This window comes from Ambystoma mexicanum, chromosome 7q (genome assembly GCF_040938575.1).
Source record: "Ambystoma mexicanum isolate Mex_15411 chromosome 7q, UKY_AmexF1_1, whole genome shotgun sequence".
Taxonomy (NCBI): domain Eukaryota; kingdom Metazoa; phylum Chordata; class Amphibia; order Caudata; family Ambystomatidae; genus Ambystoma; species Ambystoma mexicanum.
Window position 1 is genome coordinate 250257095 of NC_090941.1, and position 23495 is coordinate 250280589.

Here is a 23495-nt window from a genome sequence, read left to right on the forward strand (position 1 = left end):
ATTTCCTTCTCACTAATCTTCCATCTGCAAATGTTTACTGAATATCACATGCATCAGGAAGAACACTAATTGTACAGCTTTCTCAAATCTGAATGTATGATGTATCAGAAGCATACTCTGTTCCACATATTTATCACATAAAGTCTATGGTCTGACTGCTCCTCATGCTTTTTAAAAAAATCTTATCCTTACCCAAACCTGTGGCCATTGCCATCTGTAGAAATCATTATTTAATGGAGTAGAAATGGGATTAGACAGAAGGACTAAGATACACGTTTTACAAGCTACATTTTGATTTGAGTAACATCATGGACCTGTCTGGTATGCAACATTATTAACTCAAGTCCTGCGGGACCTAAGCCTGCTATGCCTAGAAGCCGAGGGTAGAGCTAACTGATGTTGCCCAATGAGCCTGAACAATGTCTGTGGTTGTTTATGATCATCTGCAGAAAGGGTGTGATCTAGTGATTTTACCAGATTGCCACCTTTGGGGTGGGACCAAGAAATATTGTCTGTAGCCTTCTATCATGACACAGCGAGCTGATAAACAATAGAATGCAGAGTTGTCCAGCGTAATTCCAGAGTGTATGATTAAACCTTCTAACCATCAAACCTAAATTAACAAAATGCCACCAAAATGGGATGGGTATGCCCAGATTTTGGTCCCAAGCCTTCTGTGCCTAAAGACCCAAGCAACAGCTCACACACTGATGTTACCATTGATGATGGCGAAAGATGTCTGAAGTTGCTTGGGGTATCTTGTAGATGGATGTGATCTAGCAGTTTGGGGTCTACTGCCCCTTTTGGAGTGTGACAAAGCCTAATTCCCATATCTGGTGGCACATGCTTCTCGCACAGCAAATCGACCAACCCGCTTGAATCACAACTCGTCCGGAAAGAGAGGGCCTACAAACAATCCTTCTCTTGTCATGCACCCACTGTCTGGAACTCTGGAGCTTCATCCCAGTGTCGGTTCAGAATGCCCCCAAAATTCACCAAATTTGCCAATCTCTCAAAACATGGCTCTTTCAACAACACATGACCAAGGACTAATTCCAATGAATACACATACCGAGGCACAAACCTCACAGTACTGCACTAATGTTCAAAGATGCTAGCCCAAATGCCAGCTACCTATACTCTGTACACCACGCTGCTGCTCACGAGCAAGGTCTGTGCTTTAATCAATAACATTAAAAAAAAAAATACAATCAAATGTTGTCTCCCCTTCTGCAATGGCATGGTATGCTGAAAAATTATGATCTGCAGGATTTCCCAGAGCAATGCCACAAGTGATTATTAATTCAAATCCTTCCAGACACCAACCTTCAGTAAATCTCAATACTTAGGTCATTTTAGAATCCTGTGACAAGTCAAATTCTTTTTTCATACATAAAATAAAATCTACTCAATCTGATATATCAGTGTACCAAGCTAGGTTTGCTGGCCCTACACTTTTTGTCCAATTGCCTCTCATTTCTAGAGTTTTCCATCCAGTTCTGAGGCTATTTAGCCTCCTTTACCTTACTTGGAGGCCTCTCTTCCAGCTCTTGCTGCTGAAGAATATGCTACCAGAATTGTGTCCAATATCACCCTTTGAACCATTATTTTGGCACAAGCGAGGTTGCTGGTACTGAGAAGCACACAGTATGGACCACATTATTAAAAATACCTACTCTGGTCCTGAATAATGTCATACATGTTGCTTTATTGGACCAGTCCTCCAACTCTCTAGCAAGGGTACTACACCATTTCAAACCTCTATTTAAGATGAAGGAATGCAGGTCATTTTCTGTCTGGGTTCTTCCCTGGGCATGGGACAGAACTGCCTTGGTCTTGTTCTGGAATGTAGTGCTGGATTTGGCTGATTAGTTGCAGCTTTCACTTTTAGAGATGATGGATCTATTGGATGTTTTTTTGATATGATGAGGCATGTCATTTACATTAGAAACATTCTTCCTTGATCACTTTTCAGAGGTAGCCTTGGAGACATGTTTCCACTTTCTTATGAGGAGATGGCATACACTTAAAGTGTCAACTTTATGTCTATTTATGTAACATTGGGTTATGGAGATCCCCCAGGGAACTTCACTTTCACAGATACTTTTCCATATCTATCCACTACCTCCAAGATGCAGGGATACATTTCAATTCATATGCCTATGAGACACATCTATTCATATCAAAGGTCCAACAAAGGGATTCATTGAACCTAACTTGATTTAACGTATTAGTGACTGGATGAGTCAGAGTGGGTTAAAATAAAAGTCAATCTTCTGTGCACTCAGTTCCTGCTTTCAAGGCAAAACACGCCCAGGTCCTTTATAGAGTATTCAGTCTGGACACCACTTTCCCTTACCGTAGTCTAACACACAGGACATTTTGAGATGAATGGTATATATAAAGGGGCCTTTACTAGGCTTTTACAGCATTGACAGCTTTATTACACCTTGATATAGTTTTGCTAAAGAAGATAATACAGTGATTGTCAGCACAATCATTAATTCCAAAGTAGACTCTACAAAAGCCATCTCCTGTGGTTTGCCAGCATAGAAAAGTTGCATGCAGTTAAAAACACGGTTAAAACACGGTGGGTGGACAGGTCTTTGGCCCATGGAGAATGAGAGCATGTTTCTGTTCTACAGAGATCTCTTTATTGGCTACCTATCATGTGCTGTAAACATTAACATTTATCTTTCAGACTTTTAAATCTCTTTATAGACAAGAACTTGAATTCCTGAGGAATGTAATAACACTTAACATACCGACTTGGAAACCCGAGTTTGCAGACCCCTTGTACTGGCATTCTACTACTTACATATCGAGGAAACATATTTTCTGTACAGGGCTGCAACCTTAGGAATCCACTTTAACTTAATGTTAGTGTTTTAAAAAAGCAATTGCCCTTCCCTAAGCCATCAAAACATGTATTTTTAGTTCATCTAACTGTTTCCTTGGTTTCCACATTCATGCATTATCTAAATATGTCAATATCCAAAATCTACCTTTCAGATCACAGTGGATACTTTCATGTGTCTTAAATAAATCTACCAGATAGACCCCATAATTGTGACTTAGTTGATCAAAATACAATGATGTACCATATTTAAATAGATATAAGTAGAGAATACCTCTAAAGAGTCAACTATACCATAGAACTCTGTGACTCTGTATCTTAATCCAAGGGTTATATATCATAGGGAAGTTTGTGTAAGGTGCAGTCATTACTTAAGGAATTCTCAAAAAAACACACGATTTCTAGTCTTGCATATTTAATTGTTGGTTGACTAGTTGACTTGTGCAAGACAACATAAATATTTCCACAGTGGAAAAAAGGGCCACGGCGTCCAGCTTTGTTTCAGACCATGGTGGGCTCTGAACACTCTATTCTGAATGTACTCATGTCTAAGACTGGTGCATGGTTACCACTTTACTGAACACCCTAAAATTGGGAAACACTCTTCCTTCCATAATAAGGGACCTTTATGCCAATATATCCCATGGTTCTTCTCCTTGTACAGCAAACAATACACCTGGACATTCTGGACTGATAGAGTCAAGAACCATTGCAAAAGGATGTATTACTATAGGGGTCACCATCATTTTAATGGTGTTCAGTCGGCCGTAGAAAGGGAGTTGGAAGGGAAGCCCACACTCAGGGTGCTATGTAGGCCTGCCCAGACAACATCAATGCTGCTATCAATGGTGGATTTCAGGGGCTTGTTAATATGAAAACCTACATATCCTAATTGTTGTTGCTGACATTGGAATTCATGTTCTTTCAAATCAGCTTGCAAATGTATATTGGTGGGGGACATTGCATCTGTTTTTCCAGGTTCAAGTTATATCCCAACACCTGGTCATAGTTATCAAAAAGATGCAGTTTGGATGAAAGGGCTCCTCCTGACAGCTAATCTATGCCAGTAAAGTGTCATTGTATACCAATATCCTACCTGATTCCAACCCAGTTGAAAGTCTTGAATTCCAACAACTTAACTCCTGTGCCCATAGAGTAGTTCAACAGCCATAATGCAAAGCAGAGCAGCACATGGGCACCGTTGACTGATTCCTATAGCCAAAGAGGAGTAAGAATAGAAATACCCGTTTGCTAATATAGAGACTCTGTGTTTCTGATACAATTAAATACACATACCTATCATCAAATTATGGAACTCTAACAACCTTTTAAAAAGGCTGCAGAAGCCCCTGTTAAAGGCATTCTCTATGCCTAAAGCTATAGCTAGCAGCTGTTCAGAGAGTGTGTTGATACTGTGAGAACACAGAAGCCTAGTGTCATGATTACGGGGTTCCCTCGCAAAAGAATTTCCAAGATTTCCTGCTGGTCTAAGGATAGGTAGGTTAGACTCTTCCTCATCACCCAACATGGCGGCCTGATGTTACAACCTCTAGTTTGGGCCAGCAGTCTAGTTTTCTGTCACTCTGGAGTATTTAAGCCCCTCCCCTTTGCTCAACGGCGCTTCGCGTCTTCAGCTGTTTCAGCGAACGCTTACCGCGGTTCAGCCCTCTGACAGGAATTCCTCAGCTTCCTTAGTATTTCATAGATACCCTTTTAGTAGTGCCCTGGTTATTGCTTTTCCCGTTCAGTCCGCAGTCCCTATTTCTGTGAACCCTGTGTGAAGTTGGCGTTCGTCAGCGTTTAGCTGGCAGTGTACGTTTTTCCTTTTGGCGTAATTTGTGAGGAGAATTTTCGAGGCGCTCGTTCCAGTTGTCGCCCCTTGTATCACAGCAAGTATTTTTACTCATCTAGTTTTCTCCATTACTAAAGGTGCCATAGGGGCTCTTCACACATTCGTTCTTAGTGCGCAAGTGAATGCTAAAACCATACTAGTTGTATCTGCCTCACAGAAGGGGGTTGTGTGGAGAATATTGTTTCTAGGAACAGTAGTGTTCGTGTTTTCTGTCGTCATTAGGTACACTAAGTTTACACATTTAGGAATCTAAAATTTTTCGAGTTGTGCACTTCAGTTTTTAGACACATTTGGGTGTTTCTTGCAATTAGTTGGCTAGCGACACCATTCCTGTCTGAGCACTGTTGGGAAGTGTACCCTTTTAGGTGTTTCTAGGTGTTCCGTAGTGTTCCCTTCATTCTCCAGTCACAGTAGTGTAGTTCTGTTGATAGGTAAATTCCATATTGGGCAATTCATCCTTCCTTCTCACATCCCTTCTTCAGAACACGCGCCCCTGCACAGAAGCAGGATGGAGAGCTAACTAAATCACCAACTAAGGTAACCAAACTATGCAGTTTTTTGGAAAAGGTTCTTATTTCCCCTACTTCAGGAATCACTCAGTTATTTGGTGTGGTAATTGTTTTTATGGCATGGATTGAGAGTCCAGTTGGGATAGTGAACAAAAGATAACTGCGCACCCTGAGAAGTTTCCGAATATCACGTGGTGTCCCCGAGGAGTCTAAGGTAAGCGTTACACCTAGTACTGGACACAGAGTAACACCTCTTGGAATAAATGATTGACATGGCAGGATCAAATGATGGAAGGTTCAGTCAAGGCGCATAGCCATAAATCAGGAATATTTCAGTCTATATTCATAGGGGATATCACATGGATCATGCAGGATATCTATCCCTGTTGGGCTTCTGCATCATATAGATTATTCACTTCTAGGCTTTAACCATCACTGGTTCCACTTTGATAAAATTATCTACAAGATCGGAAATTTGGGCACAACTGAATCAGCAATTATATGGTGAACAATCTTTACTTCCCTCTCATGAGATCCCTTTGTGAAATCCAGCCCTCATAAGTCACCTGAGCCTTTCCCAGTCCCTATTTCTCGGGTGAGCATAGGGCAGCCTGCCTAGGCAGCCACCAAAGTGTGAAGGCTAAGGGTGCCTCCTGTGAGCCCATTCCCCTAGTGTCCAGCCCCTGCACCATTTCCTGGTCTATATCTTGTGTTAGTTTCTACAGATCTTTGTTTACTCACTGAAAGTCAGGTCTACCACTCTTCCAGGCTGAAACACACCTCCTTTCTTCCCTTTCTGTATTTTGAAACAGTAATCTTGCCCTAGCTAAGGGCACTGATAAGACTAATACTGCTTTTTTAAAAGCTTAGAAACAGAAAATAAAGGGATAAAAACAGAAATCCAAGCTAAACAATACAACGAAATAACACACTACAATAAACAACACGTCCCTGCAAAATGGGGTCAAACAAACAGAAACCCAAGATAAAAAGATAATGAAATACAACAGTGAAGGACAAAAGCAGGTCTTTGCAAAACCACTCTGATCTACAAACACAAGACAAATCCCTGACATTCCTGCCTCTACCTCTCAAGAGAGTCAAAGGGACCCATGAATTACTGGTCCTATAGAAGACCTTAAATTCAGAAAGGGAAAAAGAGGTATGGGTGGCACGAAGGGTGACTGCAAAGCCATCTACTACTTTTCAAATTCTTAAAAAAGACATTCATAGAGGAATGCAAGATCAGACAAAAGAAAGCAAATTGGAGCAATAAAATATATGTCCTTGCACAACCACCCTCAGACCTAGACGGCGTAAATACAGAAAGTCAAGAAAAAATCACACGAAAGTGCACCAGTACAGGAAACTGCAGTCCCTTGCACAACACTACTGTCAGCTCTGAAGACAAGACAAAACCCTGCCCTCCCTAACTCCAGCTCCAAAGACAGGGAAAGGGTCACACGCTTCGTTGGACCCAAAGAAAGTCTACATTTAACAGAGAGGCTGTAGTGGGTAGCAAGATGTATGCATGTAAAACATAATACTGCTTTTCTAAAGGCTTAAAAAGAACAATGCATATCAAATGAAACCCAAGATCGTAAAGCAACACAAATAACGGATTGTAGTAATCAACAGTTCCTTTGAACAAATTACTCTCAGCTACAACAAGGGGTATACATGGAAATCAATGATAAAAATACAACAAATACCACAGGACAGAAAACAACATCATCTTGTGCCACTTCTCCCGGCTTCAATCACAAATTAAACAACTTCCCACTAACACCATCTTCCAGGTCCGGAAAATGTCTGCCACAAAAGAATCCTGAATTTCATGAAGAGATTGAAGGACATGGCAAGATGGGAGCAGGCAGCAGATGGCAGCAAATGGCAGCAGATGGCTTAAAATCCCCTCCTAAAATATTAACTTGTGGTGTCCCTCAGGGAGTCTCTCTTTCACCAACCCGTTTCTTTTCATTCGCCCGCTCTTCAACCTCCTGAATAATCATGTTGTTAAATACACCAATATGCCGACAATATCCAGGTGGTTGTGGAGTTGACTGGGGACTATGACAGGGATTCACGTACCATTGCTTTGGTTCATGATGTCATCCAAACATGGATCAATTCTAACTCACTTGCCTTAAATGGCAGTAAGACAGAGCTCATTCTAATGGTTACAGCCAACGATTGTCCAAATGATGTTCTAGATATGGCCACCTCAACTTTGCAGGCTGCGTTATGAAAACATGCCCTTAGGTAAAAACCCTTGCCGTATATCTAGATTCTAATATTAATATGAAAAAACATGTTACTCATATTAAGTCTGCATGTGCTTACACCACCAAACTCAACAGGAAGATTAAACTGTATCTGTCTGATGGCAATGTTGCATCCTTAGCAACGGCACTTGTACATTACAAAATTGACTATTTTGATAGTCTCCTTGCTGAAACTACTAAAAATAACTTGAAGACACTTTAGACTACTCAAAATAATGCTTTAAGAGCAGTATGTGGTCTTGCACGTAGGACTCATGTCTCCCAGGTCCGACGTTTTCTGTGCTGGCTTCCGGTGAGACATCGGATTTCTCATAGACTGCACTCTCTGACCCATAAATGCCTTTACCATCAAGCCCCTGTGTACCTTACTAACAGAATGCATAGGAATCCTGTTGTAAAATCTCTTTGTTCCAGCAGACAAAATATTTTTTTTCAGCCTCATCATAAGCTTCAGTCTTTTGGAGGCACTAGCTTTGACGTATGTGCTCCTGGCCACTGGAACTCCTTGTTGCTTGAGTTAAGAAATATCCCAGATCTTCAAAATTTTAAAAATGCCATTAAAACATAGTTGTTTAATTCTGATGGCTAAATAAGGATTTTTTCCCTTCTGCTCTGCTTCACATTCATGAGGGGGTGGATAGACAGATGCAATACTGAAATGTCAAAGACTCATAAAAGAAACATTGAGATAGAAATGGGAATCCAAGACAAAAACACACCAAAATAACTATGGATAAGAAACAACAGCTCACTGCAACACCACTCTCACATCAAAAAGGAGTAACCAATGATATAACAGATAAAAACCCAATGAACGTCTGTGGGGCAGGACAGAACAGCTTCTAGCAGCACCACTCACACCACAGCACACACGACAAAACCCTAAACTCCCTGTTGCGATCTTGCATGAATGGTAAATGGTGATGGGACTTACTGGCACTATACAAGCACTGCATTTCCCAATGGGATGATGGGGAGGGTGGCAAGATGGATGCCCGAAAAAGCTACTATGGATTTGACAAATGTTTAAAAAAGAGATAACAGTGGAAATCGAACATGAAAACAAAACAACTCACAGCAATAAACAAAAGATCATTGTATCACCCCTCCCAGCTCCAAACACAAGCCAAAGTCCTGAAATCCCAAGAATGACACCGTTACTGGACTGCACATAGGGAATCTGAGGGAATGGATGGAAAAATGAAAACATGCAATGCCAAATACTGATTTTCAAAAGCTTAAAAAAGAACACAAGTGGTAAAATTTGAAATGCAAGATAAAAACACATCAACCAATTCACTGCTTCAAATAGCTCATTGCAAAACCACCCTTAGCTACTAAAAGGGGTACACATGAAAAGCACAACAGATTACTCCTGGATAGAAAACAATAGCTCCTTGCAATGCCACTCTCACCTCTTCACACGAAATGAGCCTTCATCTTTCTCACTCTGTCTCCAAGGACAGCAATGGTTCAGGTAAGTTACTGTGCCTAAAGAATACTTGGTTTTCTCAAAGGGATTCTTGGATTAGCAAGATGGATGCCTGCCAAGATAATACTGCATTTGTAAAGGCTTACAATGAAAAAAGAGCCTGCAATGGCCGGTTCATAAGAGATCCGCCTACAAGGACAACTTTTGTCGGACATAATGGCATATCCACCATAGATTATATTCTGATCTCGGCTAAATATTGGGCATGGATTGGCAACTTTAGAATACATGAAAGAGCGGAAAGCAATCACAAACCTTTGATATGATATGATATAATTTGGTATGTATAACATAGCTTTACACAAGTGTTTCTAGTTTGAGCATATCGATCCAAACCGATGAGCCATTCAATCCATTATGAGATGAATTAGGGAGGGCAAAAGCCATTGTTCTGACTGGCCATGCTCAGAAGTCAGTGAAGTAGATTAGAGTGATAGAGCAAGATCTAAAAATGTCTATATACAATGCAATCCAGGATAACGTTGCAATTATCCGTTCAGACAACACTCTTGATCTAGAGATACTGACTGAGTTTAATAAGATAGCAGAGACTGTGGGCCCACTTTTCACGTATGTGGCCCCTAGAGTTAAACATCCTTGCTACAATTAAATCAGGTTGGTATGACCAAGCCTTCAGAGATGTAAAAAATATGATAATGGTCTGTATAAAGGCTCCTGGGGTAGTGAATAATCTACAATTGCAAATGTATAGAACAGACTATACATCCATAGTCACAAAGAAAGAAAAACAACGTTTGTAAATCAAAGATGGGAGACACTTTAAAAAGCCTATGAGGAGGGGGATTACATCTCCTATTGGAAATTGGTTGTTGGCAAAGAGGTAAATAGGGAAACAAGTCTTCAATGTTGCATTATGGCTGGAGCTTGGATGGAGCATTTTGCAAACTTATATGGTAAGCTCCAAGTAAACCAGAAAGCAATACCAAATTCTAGTATATACATTTCCCTGGAAATTAGATCCTATCATTTGATACAGAGGCAGTGAGGAGGGCTATTATAAGTCAAAAGAGTGAATAAATGGGAGGATAATATGCGAACTGCACTGACTGAAGGCCATTGGGACATAATACGTGCACAAACCAGACACATATCCATGAACAATAGGTTCTATCTGATACATTACAAATATATACATCAAGTACACAACTGTCCACTCCGGCTGAAAAAAACTTTACCCGGACAGGCCTTCCAATTGCAAGCGATGTGGCCCGGCAGATTTCTATCAAGTTGCCTGGCAGTGCCCCCATATACAGGAACTATGGGGTAGGATTGCAATGGTGATGTCCGTCATGCTAAATATTCCAGTATCACACTGCCCGGCAGTCTGGCTGCTCAACATGGTGGAAACTGGCACCCAGAACGAGAAGAGACTCATGGGAATAGCTTCAATAGTAGCGAGATCGCTCATCGCCAGAACCTGGGGAGCAAATAGAGCCCCCAGCTTCCAGAAATGGATCAACACTTTGTCAAGGTGCGAGATGAGAGACACACAAAAGAAACAGATGCTCCTACCCAGTGGCAGACACAAGGACTATTGGGCACCGTTCCGACAGTCTATTGCAGAGCTAGCAGAGGCCAGGGATCAACCCACCTCACAGTGTTAGTGTCCAGGGAGAAGGTGTCATCTCTTACCCCCACCTGTGACATCAGGTTTACGTACTTCTGAAATTAATACATGATACAACAGGAAAAGGACGTGTGAATGTATCCTTAGCTACATGTTATTTGTCCCGTGGTGCCGATGGAAACTAATCCAATATAGCCGACGAAGGAATCAGCCCGGAAAACTCAAACTTTTGAAGTACCTGCATAAACAAATAAAGGTCTATGTCAATTTGGAAGTGGCGAGGAGGGTGGGGCAAGAGGGAGTTGGGGGTTATTGCCCTACTGTATTGTGTTGTTGTCTGTTGATAAGAATATGAATGTCAATAAATACAGTAAACAAAAACAATAATAAGTCGAAAGAGTGGGAAAGCCAGACCACTTGATCTATATAAGACTGAGGCAATGATTTGGGCTCCACTATTCTATAAACATTTTAGTTCAATAATGAGACTGGGGACAGTGCCAGCCTCTTGGAGAAATGCAGTGGTTTTACCGATATACAAAAAAGGAAGGAGGGATTCCCCGGTCAACTACCAACCTATTTCTCTCCTTGACAGTGTAGGAAAAGTATATGCGGAGGCAGTTTCACTCCACCTTCAATTCTGGGTCGAAGAAAATGACATCATTAGTGACCTACAGGAAGGGTTCCATAAAGATACTGCCCACCAATGTTTTAAGCTTTTCCTGCTGATCCAGAAGTACAGCATGCTCCTGAAACTGAAGTTGTTTGCTGTGTTTGTGAATCTCAGGAAACTGTTCAACAGTATCTCAAGGGAATCCCTGTGGTGAATTATGAGGGAGAGGGGAGTCCCTCCAAAATTGATTGCTGGCATTCGACTTCTGTATACTGACAATAAGGCAGTTGCCTACTTTGGATTAGCAAGAGAATCGACTGATTCATTCGATGTAGAGATGGGGTTTAGACAAGGATGTGTCCTTGATCCCCTTGTCTTTAATATATACATCAAAGAAGTAATCAAGATTCTTGCCTGCTCTAAAGTTATATCGAAAGCAGTTGATACTGGCTTCAACTTTTGGGGAAGAGATTTGAGGCAACAGTAATATGGGAGCATTGGAGACAATGGAAAATAAGTTTCTAAAAAAGGTACTGTTACTGCCATATAGCTCGTCGTCAGCACCATTACATTTAGAAATTGATATCAGTCCTATAGGAAATTTATTAGCTGCAGAATCAGTATATTACCGGCTTAGGCTGTGGTGTTCAGATAGCCTAGGAAAATATAGAGAAGCATTAAAACATCTATTGAATTTGGAGCGAGGGTGGGCAAATGTATTACATTGGTTGTACATGTTAAGAAGCAACTAATAGGGCTTAATGAAGTTGTATTACGGGACATTCCTGAAAAAATAGATACATTATGTCTTGTGTAGGATACAAACAAAATGAGGAACAAAGAGTTGATGTTGGAAGTGGCTAGAAGCATCAAGTTGGGACCTGCTTACATTGATGGTAAATTAGATCCTGGCTTTGAACATTACCTTGACCTTATACACCACCATATGAGAAATCTTAGTATATTCGGTTTAGGGTGGGACATGTCCACTTAGAGTAATTTACTAAATCCTGAGGTCAAGGTGGATCAATCATATGCCCATTAGTTGGTCTAGGCCTGGAAACTGTTATCCATTTTGTATTTATCTGTGTTGAATTGAAACATCTGAGAGCTCGATATTTAAGGCCACTTTTTAAGGCAGCTAGGCTTCAATCGACCATTGAAGCAATGACATTATGTAGATCTCCCACTGAGCACCATATTGTATGTGCTGTAGCCCGTTATATTCACAGGGCTTGGTTTCTCAGGTTGAGATAAATGGTTAAGGGTATGACCATTGGTTGATAACATTATTTTATATAGAGCCCATACTTTATGCTTTTAGTGATTGACCTAGGTTTGGGGATTTTGATGAGGCTGTGACTATACGCACCTCTTTCCTTTCAAATTTTTCTTAGAGATGAGTACATAGAAATTGTTTTAAATCTTCAAGGTGATTGATTGTTCTATTTTATATGTATGTTTTTGTTTGTCTGTTTTTATATGTACTTTATGGTTGTATACAAAATAAAATATCAAATGAATGAATGAAAAAAGAGATTGAAACATAATACAAGATTAAAACAAAAAGAAATAAGTCAAGACAAGAAACAATAGCTTCTTGATGTACTGCTATTAGCTCCAAACACAAAACAAAGCACTGCCCTCCTTGACTCCATCTCCTCTCTTGCAGGAGAAGTGTAAGATGATTACTGGGCCTATACGAGACCTAGATTTGACCAAGGGAGTCTGAGTGTGGTGGCAAGATGGATTATTTCAAAGCCTAATACTTCTTTTACAAAGGCTTAAAATAAAAAAAGGCATCAATCACTCTCAGCTCCGAAAATGGGTACAAATGGAAATCCATGATTAAAACGCAACAGCATACCAGAAGATATAGAAACACCAGCTTCTTGTGCTGTCACCGAATGGGACATGTCTCAACCACTCCAGGGATGGAGACTGACTGGCATATCACCTGCCTCCCGGAATCGTTGCTACTTCAAACCCCAAAATGCTTGCAAGTGTGACTATCACACATGTTTCTTTGAGGGATTCCCCAATCTCCTCTGTCCAAGTGTCATCCATTGACATGTTTACTGTCCACAATTTCAGTAGACAAACTATAACTGATGCATTATCCACATACCTGAATCTCTCCTACAAACTCACAAAAAAATAATGATTGGGTCACTTTCTCTAAAAGCTGCCCTCAAGATTCCCTGACCCTCCTCCTAATGCAATGTGGCTTCTGTGATTATCTCACAAGTAACTCTCAGTAACTCAAGAATCACATATGTGTGTTTCTCACAGTCATCCAAGTTGCACTCAATCAAAGAGAATCCTTCTTCATAGACATGCACCAGTGGCGTGTGTGTTAACCTACTTAAAATCACTGACTGCACCTCTACAGTTCTACCTAAGCAAAACCTACCCACAGTTAACTCCATGAGCCCCCATTAACTATCAACTTCTTCATATGCATCCTCCTAGTAAGCTACCCTATCTCCAATCCAGTTTACTTCTACTCCCTCAATGTCTAGGTCTGACACCTGCAACAACCTCCTGCCATTCTGAAAGCTACATACTACTGAAAAGGAGCTTCAGTTGTGTGACCTCCTTTATTACATGTGCTTGATTTCAAGTTGAACCTTTAAAAGGTTTGTCCAAATTGTGACCTTGTTGAATCCTCTGAAATTCAGGGGTCTAGTGATAACGACCTTTCAGAACTAGTTACTAAGATCTTTTAGGCAATCCAGCAATTGTTCACTTTAAATATGTTTTTCCTGATACATTTTGTTGTTAGTAAATAATTTGCTTTTCATTATGAATATTTTGAGGTTTTGTAATCACATTCACAGATCTTTCATTTTTCAGTAAATTGAGATGATGCACACTATTATAAAAGGTCTTCAGATTCACAGATAGGATGTACTTTGAACTGCATGAACAAGGAAAGTATAAGCATGTGGCTGTTTTGCACACGCACAGAGGTATGAGCAACTCATGAGAATGCCAGTACTGATGCTTGTGTACATTTTATTTTAAAGATGTAAACCATTTTTGTTTGAGGAAACATTGAAAAAGGTTCAATGTAGTGTACTAACGATTGTAATAATGATAACTATTGCTCTAGAATTAAGATATTAAGAAAATAGAGCAAATCATTAATGTGAGTAAGCAAAGGCTTCATAAAATGAGCAATGAATTTAAGAAGAAAAGAAAAAACCCAGGTAATAGTCAACATTATAAAGTTAATTGTAAATGTAAAAAATGGGCCTCATCAGGGGTTGGACAGTATCCCAGTGCTTATTGCGCCAGGATACCACCCAACGCTATTATCATTACCGCAACTTGGTCTGGTGCAATTTACGCCAGTTCCCGAGTTGAGGTGGGGAAGTAAATTCCCATTCCCAGTGGGTCCATCCGACCCAATGGGGTTTTCTTGACACTATTAGTGGCGGCATAATTAGCGCTGTTTTAATAGCACCAAAAACAGGCAGAAAATTGTGATGTTTACCTCCAGCAAAGCTGGAGGTAAAACTCCCATTTTCCGCCGAACTGGAGATTGGGCGGAGCAGTTAATGTGGTAGTAATAGCGTTACTGCTGCATTTAACTGCTCCACCCAATTTGTGATGAGGCATATACTCATTTTACTACAGGTGGATTTAATTTAACACACATTTGCATCAAAAGCAATACTCACCGTTTGCAAAGGTGATTAAATGTGTTATTCAATGATTATTCTGTATACACTCATATATCCTCGGCCTCTCCAATCCATGGAATCCCAATTGTGAGTATAATTTTAAGTTTTGCTTGGCCACATCGGCTACAGAAATGTTGCTTGATTGTACACTTGTTCTGCATTTTAGAAGTGAACAGGATGATGTATATCTTTTCAGCTACTTTATTACTAATATTAGCAACTGTACATGGTTTGTCTATGCTATTGTTGGTGCTAATATATTATCTTCACAAGATACTATTCATACGTAAAGGCTAAACAGGAGAGTGAGAAATCGATTAATGTGTTTCTATTTATGGGTATAAAAGACACTATCTAGCAAGGTCAAACACTTTGGTTAGTGATACAAATGTGCAGGAAAGGTCTTGATAGCACATAATGTTTATCATACACATTGAGCTATGAGAGGAACGATAGGGTGCACATAACCACCAGGCCGTAAAGACATTAACATGTAGACAGAAAGGGGGTGGCTATGGGATAAACATAAAACACAACACATCGATACATAGATTCACCAAGAGGTAGACCCACAAAAATATTGTTGTCCATAGTGAGCCCGCCAGGTTCTCATGTGCAGCAGTTTCTCAAGTGCTAAAGCACAGAGACCCACGATTTTCCACAGCCTTGATTGGGTGCAGCACTATTCTCTGCTGTATAATTTATCACAGCCCAAGTTCCCTCTTCTTCTATGGCATTGTATTCCTCACATTATATCATCAAATTGTTCAGATCAGCAGTTCTCTCTCAGCAGGATCTCAGCTCCTTATTTTCTTTGGTCTGGCTGTGCTAGTTTCTGATGTATGGCCCTCAGAAAGCTGTCTTCGTCACCTTCCCTGATTCTGGACCAAGCCCTCTGTTGGATCTCAGCTCTTTCTTCTTCCCTGTTTCTGGGCTCAGCCAGTGCCTCAGACCTGTCCCTCTACATGCTTCCAACAGTACTTCCTCTGTTTCTGGGTTACTGTCACAGCCAGAGTCTAAGATGTAGCCCTCAGCAAGCTTGTAGTTGGCCCTGCTCTGTCTAATGATATGCCCTTTCGTACTGGTCGCAAAGGACATCCTCTTACACCCTTGTGGCTAATTGGTCTGTTGCACACCTGGGTGCCGGGAGATGGGACGGATTTTTTTATGTCAACCTTGATTGGCTTGTAATCTATGAAGGCTCTTGATTTGTGTTACTCAATTCTTATCCTGCCACCATCTTGTGATAGTGTCTGCCTTGTTTATCCATATGTTTTCTCAAGTGCCACCTGAAATATTCCCTTTATTTTACCTGCGGGTTGTATTAGATGGTTACATGTTTTTTCAATCTGTTTTAGCTATTGAGAATAAAGGGCATGTAGTCCGTTTCCAATATTTAGGGATTAGGCAGAGGTGAACAGTTGACCATACAGCTCTTCATCTGAGATTACTCTGCCTGTTTTCTTTTCTGTTCACTCTGCAGTGCGTTTTCAATCAGGTAAGACTTTACTTTGCTCATCTGACAATAAGTCTATGATGGCTTAGAGGCTCGAGGTAAAAGAATTAATTACTTGCAAAACCTCTCCCTCTCTGAGTGCACTAGGGAAAATATGTATGAGCACAGAAACTGAAACGTCCACCCCCAGTGTTTGGGAGATGGGTTTCCTGGCTCTTCCCCTGATATGTGGAACTCAAAAGAAGCCCCAGCTGTATAACTGAAAGAAATGCTGATCTAACTCTGATAGGCTCATTGCCATTGGTTCTTTCTGTTAGGATATATTGCCAACTAGGGACGTTTAGGGAGTTGAGTAATGTGGAGTATCATAAAATGATGGATGATTTTGGAATAAACTAGAGATTAAGAGATTCTCTCTGTCTTTTATGTATTTTTCTGTATTTTGTCGAAGCCTGTATTTTCAAGCATAAGAAGAGATTGAAAACATCCGTGGGAGACTGACACAAGGCTTTCCTAAAACTAACATAGCCACATTGATCTGTATTTTCACATATTTCCCTTTGAATTGCCTGGATGGCCTTGATTTGTGCACAACCCACGCGCGCGCGCAGTCTCGATCTGTTCAAGATAAGCAGCAGCATCCAGCCATGGCAAACGATGCACCAGTGTAGTGCTACATGTCTGCTTTTTTTTTTACATCTAGTCGTGATGATTTAGCATGTACATGCTATATAATACATCGCTAGATAAACGCCAGCTGCACTTTGAAAAGTGTGTGCATTCCACGAGGGCTGTCTGTTCGGATGCCCAGGTGGGCGAGAATTATAGCTGCTAGAAAATAAACCTATCGTTGGCTTTAATAGACGTTTTAAAGTGTATTTTTAATGTTTTGAATGAAGGCTTAAAGGAACAGAAAAGCAAGCATCTGGGGAGTTGTACTTACTAGCAAAGCATGGTGCATACATGTCCATGATTCTGATGAGATGAAATGGATGTTTAAACATTTTGGATACTATTGATTTGAAATATATTTTATTTTTACCTTTTATAAAATTTGGATTCTGTTTATGCGTACATGACCAGATGGAATATTTATTCTCACGGATGTGACTGTTGAATTGGATAAAATATATGATAGATAAAGAAATATGCACACAATAAAAAATAACATATTGCTGGGCCTGCCTTTGGATTTGTCTCCATGTGGGTTTTGCAAGTTCCCTTCCTAAGGCTTCCCACAGCAGATTTCCAGATGTCAGAAAGAAGGTAAGGGTTCAAGCCTTCAACATATCTAACTCAAGTAAATCAGAGAATGCTCTACATGTATTTGGATAGTGCTTCTTTAAACAGCTGTAGGCAGACATCTCACATTTGGCTAACTTTCGGTCCAGATCAAATGAGTGAATTCTCAAAACTATTTGGGGAGGGTTTTGGGCAAGCAGCTTCAAAGCTGTATTTAAATAATCTTCTGGATCTGGTTCAGGCCTGCATCTGACTATGCAAAAACAAAGAGGTGATGGCTGGAAGGTTTAGAATAAATCTTAACCACTGGCATTGCTCTGGGCAACACTCCAGACCACCGTTCTTCGCCTGCCAAGCCATTACAGAATGGTAAAGACCATATGAAAATCAGGCTTGGCCCCACCCCAAAAGGGGCAGTCCAGCCTGAACTGCTAGGTCACATCCCTTCTGCACAAGACCACAAGCATCCCCAAACATCTTTCACCCTTTTTGGGGCTCATCAGTGAGGAGTAGCTTGGGTCTCTAGGCCCAGCAGGCACGGGACCCACGTCTGAGCATACCCGTCCCACTCGGGGTGACAAAGCAAAAACAAAGAGGTGATGGCTGGAAGATTTAGAATGAATCTTAACCACTGGCATTGCACTGGGCAACCCCCCAGACCACCGTTCTTCGCCTGCCAAGCTATTATAGAAGGGGAAAGACTATATGCAAATCAGGCTTGGCCCCACCCCAAAAGGGGCAGTCCAGCCTGAACTGCTAGGTCACATCCCTTCTGCACAAGACCACAAGCATCCCCAAACATGTTTCGCCCTTGTTGGGGCTCATCAGTGAGGAGTAGCTTGGGTCTCTAGGCCCAGCAGGCACGGGACCCACGTCTGGGCATACCCGTCCCATTTGGTTGACAAAGCAAAAACAAAGAGGTGATGGCTGGAAGGTTTAGAATGAATCTTAACCACTGCCATTGCTCTGGGCAACCCTCCAGACCACCGTTCTTCGCCTGCCAAGCCATTACAGAAGGGGAAAGACCATATGCAAATCAGGCTTGGCCCCACCCCAAAAGGGGCAGTCCATCCCAAACTGCTAGGTCACATCCATTCTGCACGAGACCACAAGCATCACCAAACATGTTTCACCTTTGTTGGGGCTCATCAGTGAGGAGTAGCTTGGCTCTCTTGGCCCAGCAGGCACGGGACCCACGTCTGAGCATACCCGTCCCACTCGGTGACAAAGCAAAAACAAAGAGGTGATGGCGGGAAGGTTTAGAATGAATCTTAACCGTTGGCATTGCTTTGGGCAACCATCCAGAGCACTGTTCTTCGCCTGCCAAGCCATTACAGAAGGGGAAAGACCATATGCAAATCAGGCTTGGCCCCACCCCAAAAGGGGCAGTCCAGCCCAAACTGCTAGGTCACATCCCTTCTGCATGAGACCACAAGCATCCCCAAACATGTTTCGCCCTTGTTGGGGCTAATCAGTGAGGAGTAGCTTGGGTCTCTAGGCCCAGCAGGCACGGGACCCATGTCTGAGCATACCCGTCCCACTCGGGGTGACAAAGCAAAAACAAAGAGGTGATGGCTGGAAGGTTTAGAATGAATCTAAATCACTGGCATTGCTCTTGGCAACCCTTCAGACCACTGTTCTTCGCCTGCCAAGGCATTACAGAAGGGGAAAGACCATATGCAAATCAGGCTTGGCCCCACCCCAAAAGCGGCAGTCCAGCCCAAACTGCTAGGTCACATCCCTTCTGCATGAGACCACAAGCATCCCCAAACATGTTCCGCCTTTGTTGGGGCTCATTAGTGAGGAGTAGCTTGGGTCTCTAGGCCCAGCAGGCACGGGACCCACGTCTGAGCATACCCGTCCCACTCGGGGTGACAAAGCAAAAACAAAGAGGTGATGGCTGGAAGGTTTAGAATGAATCTTAACCACTGGCATTGCACTGGGCAACCCCCCAGACCACCGTTCTTCGCCTGCCAAGCTATTATAGAAGGGGAAAGACTATATGCAAATCAGGCTTGGCCCCACCCCAAAAGGGGCAGTCCAGCCTGAACTGCTAGGTCACATCCCTTCTGCACAAGACCACAAGCATCCCCAAACATGTTTCGCCCTTGTTGGGCTCATCAGTGAGGAGTAGCTTGGGTCTCTAGGCCCAGCAGGCACGGGACCCACGTCTGGGCATACCCGTCCCATTTGGTTGACAAAGCAAAAACAAAGAGGTGATGGCTGGAAGGTTTAGAATGAATCTTAACCACTGGCATTGCACTGGGCAACCCCCCAGACCACCGTTCTTCGCCTGCCAAGCTATTATAGAAGGGGAAAGACCATATGCAAATCAGGCTTGGCCCCACCCCAAAAGCGGCAGTCCAGCCCAAACTGCTAGGTCACATCCCTTCTGCATGAGACCACAAGCATCCCCAAACATGTTCCGCCTTTGTTGGGGCTCATCAGTGAGGAGTAGCTTGGGTCTCTAGGCCCAGCAGGCACGGGACCCACGTCTGAGCATACCCGTCCCACTCGGGGTGACAAAGCAAAAACAAAGAGGTGATGGCTGGAAGGTTTAGAATGAATCTTAACCACTGGCATTGCACTGGGCAACCCCCCAGACCACCGTTCTTCGCCTGCCAAGCTATTATAGAAGGGGAAAGACCATATGCAAATCAGGCTTGGCCCCACCCCAAAAGCGGCAGTCCAGCCCAAACTGCTAGGTCACATCCCTTCTGCATGAGACCACAAGCATCCCCAAACATGTTCCGCCTTTGTCGGGGCTCATCAGTGAGGAGTAGCTTGGGTCTCTAGGCCCAGCAGGCAGGGGACCCACGTCTGAGCATACCCGTCCCACTCGGGGTGACAAAGCAAAAACAAAGAGGTGATGGCTGGAAGGTTTAGAATGAATCTAAACCACTGGCATTGCTCGGGGCAACCCTTCAGACCACTGTTCTTCGCCTGCCAAGCCATTACAGAAGGGGAAAGACCATATGCAAATCAGGCTTGGCCCCACCCCAAAAGGGGAAGTCCAGCCTGAACTGCTAGGTCACATCCCTTCTGCACAAGACCACAAGCATCCCCAAACATGTTTCGCCCTTGTTGGGGCTCATCAGTGAGGAGTAGTTTGGGTCTCTAGGCCCAGCGGGCACGGGACCCACGTCTGGGCATGCCCGTCCCACTCGGGGGGACAAAGTAAAAACAAAGAGGTGATGGCTGGAAGGTTTAGAATGAATCTTAACCACTGGCATTGCTCTGGGCAACCCTCCAGACCACCGTTCTTCACTTGCCAAGCCATTGCAGAAGGGGAAAGACCATATGCAAATCAGTCTTGGCCCCACCCCAAAAGGGGCAGTCCAGCCCGAACTGCTAGGTCACATCCCTTCTGCACGAGACCACAAACATCCCCAAACATGTTTCACCCTAGTTGGGGCTCAAAAGTGAGGAGTAGCTTGGGTCTCTAGGCCCAGCAGGCACGGGACCCACGTCTGGGCAAACCCGTCCCACTCGGGTGACAAAGCAAAAACAAAGAGGTGATGGCTGGAAGGTTTAGAATGAATCTTAACCAATGGCATTGCTCTGGGCAACCCTCCAGACCACTGTTCTTCGCCTGCCAAGCCATTACAGAAGGGGAAAGACCATATGCAAATCAGGCTTGGCCCCACCCCAAAAGGGGCAGTCCAGCCCAAACTGCTAGGTCACATCCCTTCTGCATGAGACCACAAGCATCCCCAAACATGTTTCGCCCTTGTTGGGGCTAATCAGTGAGGAGTAGCTTGGGTCTCTAGGCCCAGCAGGCACGGGACCCATGTCTGAGCATACCCGTCCCACTCAGGGTGACAAAGCAAAAACAAAGAGGTGATGGCTGGAAGGTTTAGAATGAATCTAAATCACTGGCATTGCTCTTGGCAACCCTTCAGACCACTGTTCTTCGCCTGCCAAGGCATTACAGAAGGGGAAAGACCATATGCAAATCAGGCTTGGCCCCACCCCAAAAGCGGCAGTCCAGCCCAAACTGCTAGGTCACATCCCTTCTGCATGAGACCACAAGCATCCCCAAACATGTTCCGCCTTTGTTGGGGCTCATTAGTAAGGAGTAGCTTGGGTCTCTAGGCCCAGCAGGCACGGGACCCACGTCTGAGCATACCCGTCCCACTCGGGGTGACAAAGCAAAAACAAAGAGGTGATGGCTGGAAGGTTTAGAATGAATCTTAACCACTGGCATTGCACTGGGCAACCCCCCAGACCACCGTTCTTCGCCTGCCAAGCTATTATAGAAGGGGAAAGACTATATGCAAATCAGGCTTGGCCCCACCCCAAAAGGGGCAGTCCAGCCTGAACTGCTAGGTCACATCCCTTCTGCACAAGACCACAAGCATCCCCAAACATGTTTCGCCCTTGTTGGGCTCATCAGTGAGGAGTAGCTTGGGTCTCTAGGCCCAGCAGGCACGGGACCCACGTCTGGGCATACCCGTCCCATTTGGTTGACAAAGCAAAAACAAAGAGGTGATGGCTGGAAGGTTTAGAATGAATCTTAACCACTGGCATTGCACTGGGCAACCCCCCAGACCACCGTTCTTCGCCTGCCAAGCTATTATAGAAGGGGAAAGACCATATGCAAATCAGGCTTGGCCCCACCCCAAAAGCGGCAGTCCAGCCCAAACTGCTAGGTCACATCCCTTCTGCATGAGACCACAAGCATCCCCAAACATGTTCCGCCTTTGTTGGGGCTCATCAGTGAGGAGTAGCTTGGGTCTCTAGGCCCAGCAGGCACGGGACCCACGTCTGAGCATACCCGTCCCACTCGGGGTGACAAAGCAAAAACAAAGAGGTGATGGCTGGAAGGTTTAGAATGAATCTAAACCACTGGCATTGCTCGGGGCAACCCTTCAGACCACTGTTCTTCGCCTGCCAAGCCATTACAGAAGGGGAAAGACCATATGCAAATCAGGCTTGGCCCCACCCCAAAAGGGGAAGTCCAGCCTGAACTGCTAGGTCACATCCCTTCTGCACAAGACCACAAGCATCCCCAAACATGTTTCGCCCTTGTGGGGGCTCATCAGTGAGGAGTAGTTTGGGTCTCTAGGCCCAGCGGGCACGGGACCCACGTCTGGGCATGCCCGTCCCACTCGGGGTGACAAAGTAAAAACAAAGAGGTGATGGCTGGAAGGTTTAGAATGAATCTTAACCACTGGCATTGCTCTGGGCAACCCTCCAGACCACCGTTCTTCACTTGCCAAGCCATTGCAGAAGGGGAAAGACCATATGCAAATCAGTCTTGGCCCCACCCCAAAAGGGGCAGTCCAGCCCCAACTGCTAGGTCACATCCCTTCTGCACGAGACCACAAACATCCCCAAACATGTTTCACCCTAGTTGGGGCTCAAAAGTGAGGAGTAGCTTGGGTCTCTAGGCCCAGCAGGCACGGGACCCACGTCTGGGCAAACCCGTCCCACTCGGGTGACAAAGCAAAAACAAAGAGGTGATGGCTGGAAGGTTTAGAATGAATCTTAACCAATGGCATTGCTCTGGGCAACCTTCCAGACCACTGTTCTTCGCCTGCCAAGCCATTACAGAAGGGGAAAGACCATATGCAAATCAGTCTTGGCCCCACCCCAAAAGGGGCAGTCCAGCCTTAACTGCTAGGTCACATCCCTTCTGCACGAGACCACAAGCACCCCCAAACATGTTTCGCCCTTGTTGGGGCTCTTCAGTGGGGAGTAGCTTTGGTCTCTAGGCCCAGCAGGCACGGGACCCACGTCTGGGCATGCCCGTAACACTCGGGGTGACAAAGCAAAAACAAAGAGGTGATGGCTGGAAGGTTTAGAATGAATCTTAACCACTGGCATTGCTCTGGGCAACCCTCCAGACCACCGTTCTTCACTTGCCAAGTCATTGCAGAAGGGGAAAGACCATATGCAAATCAGTCTTG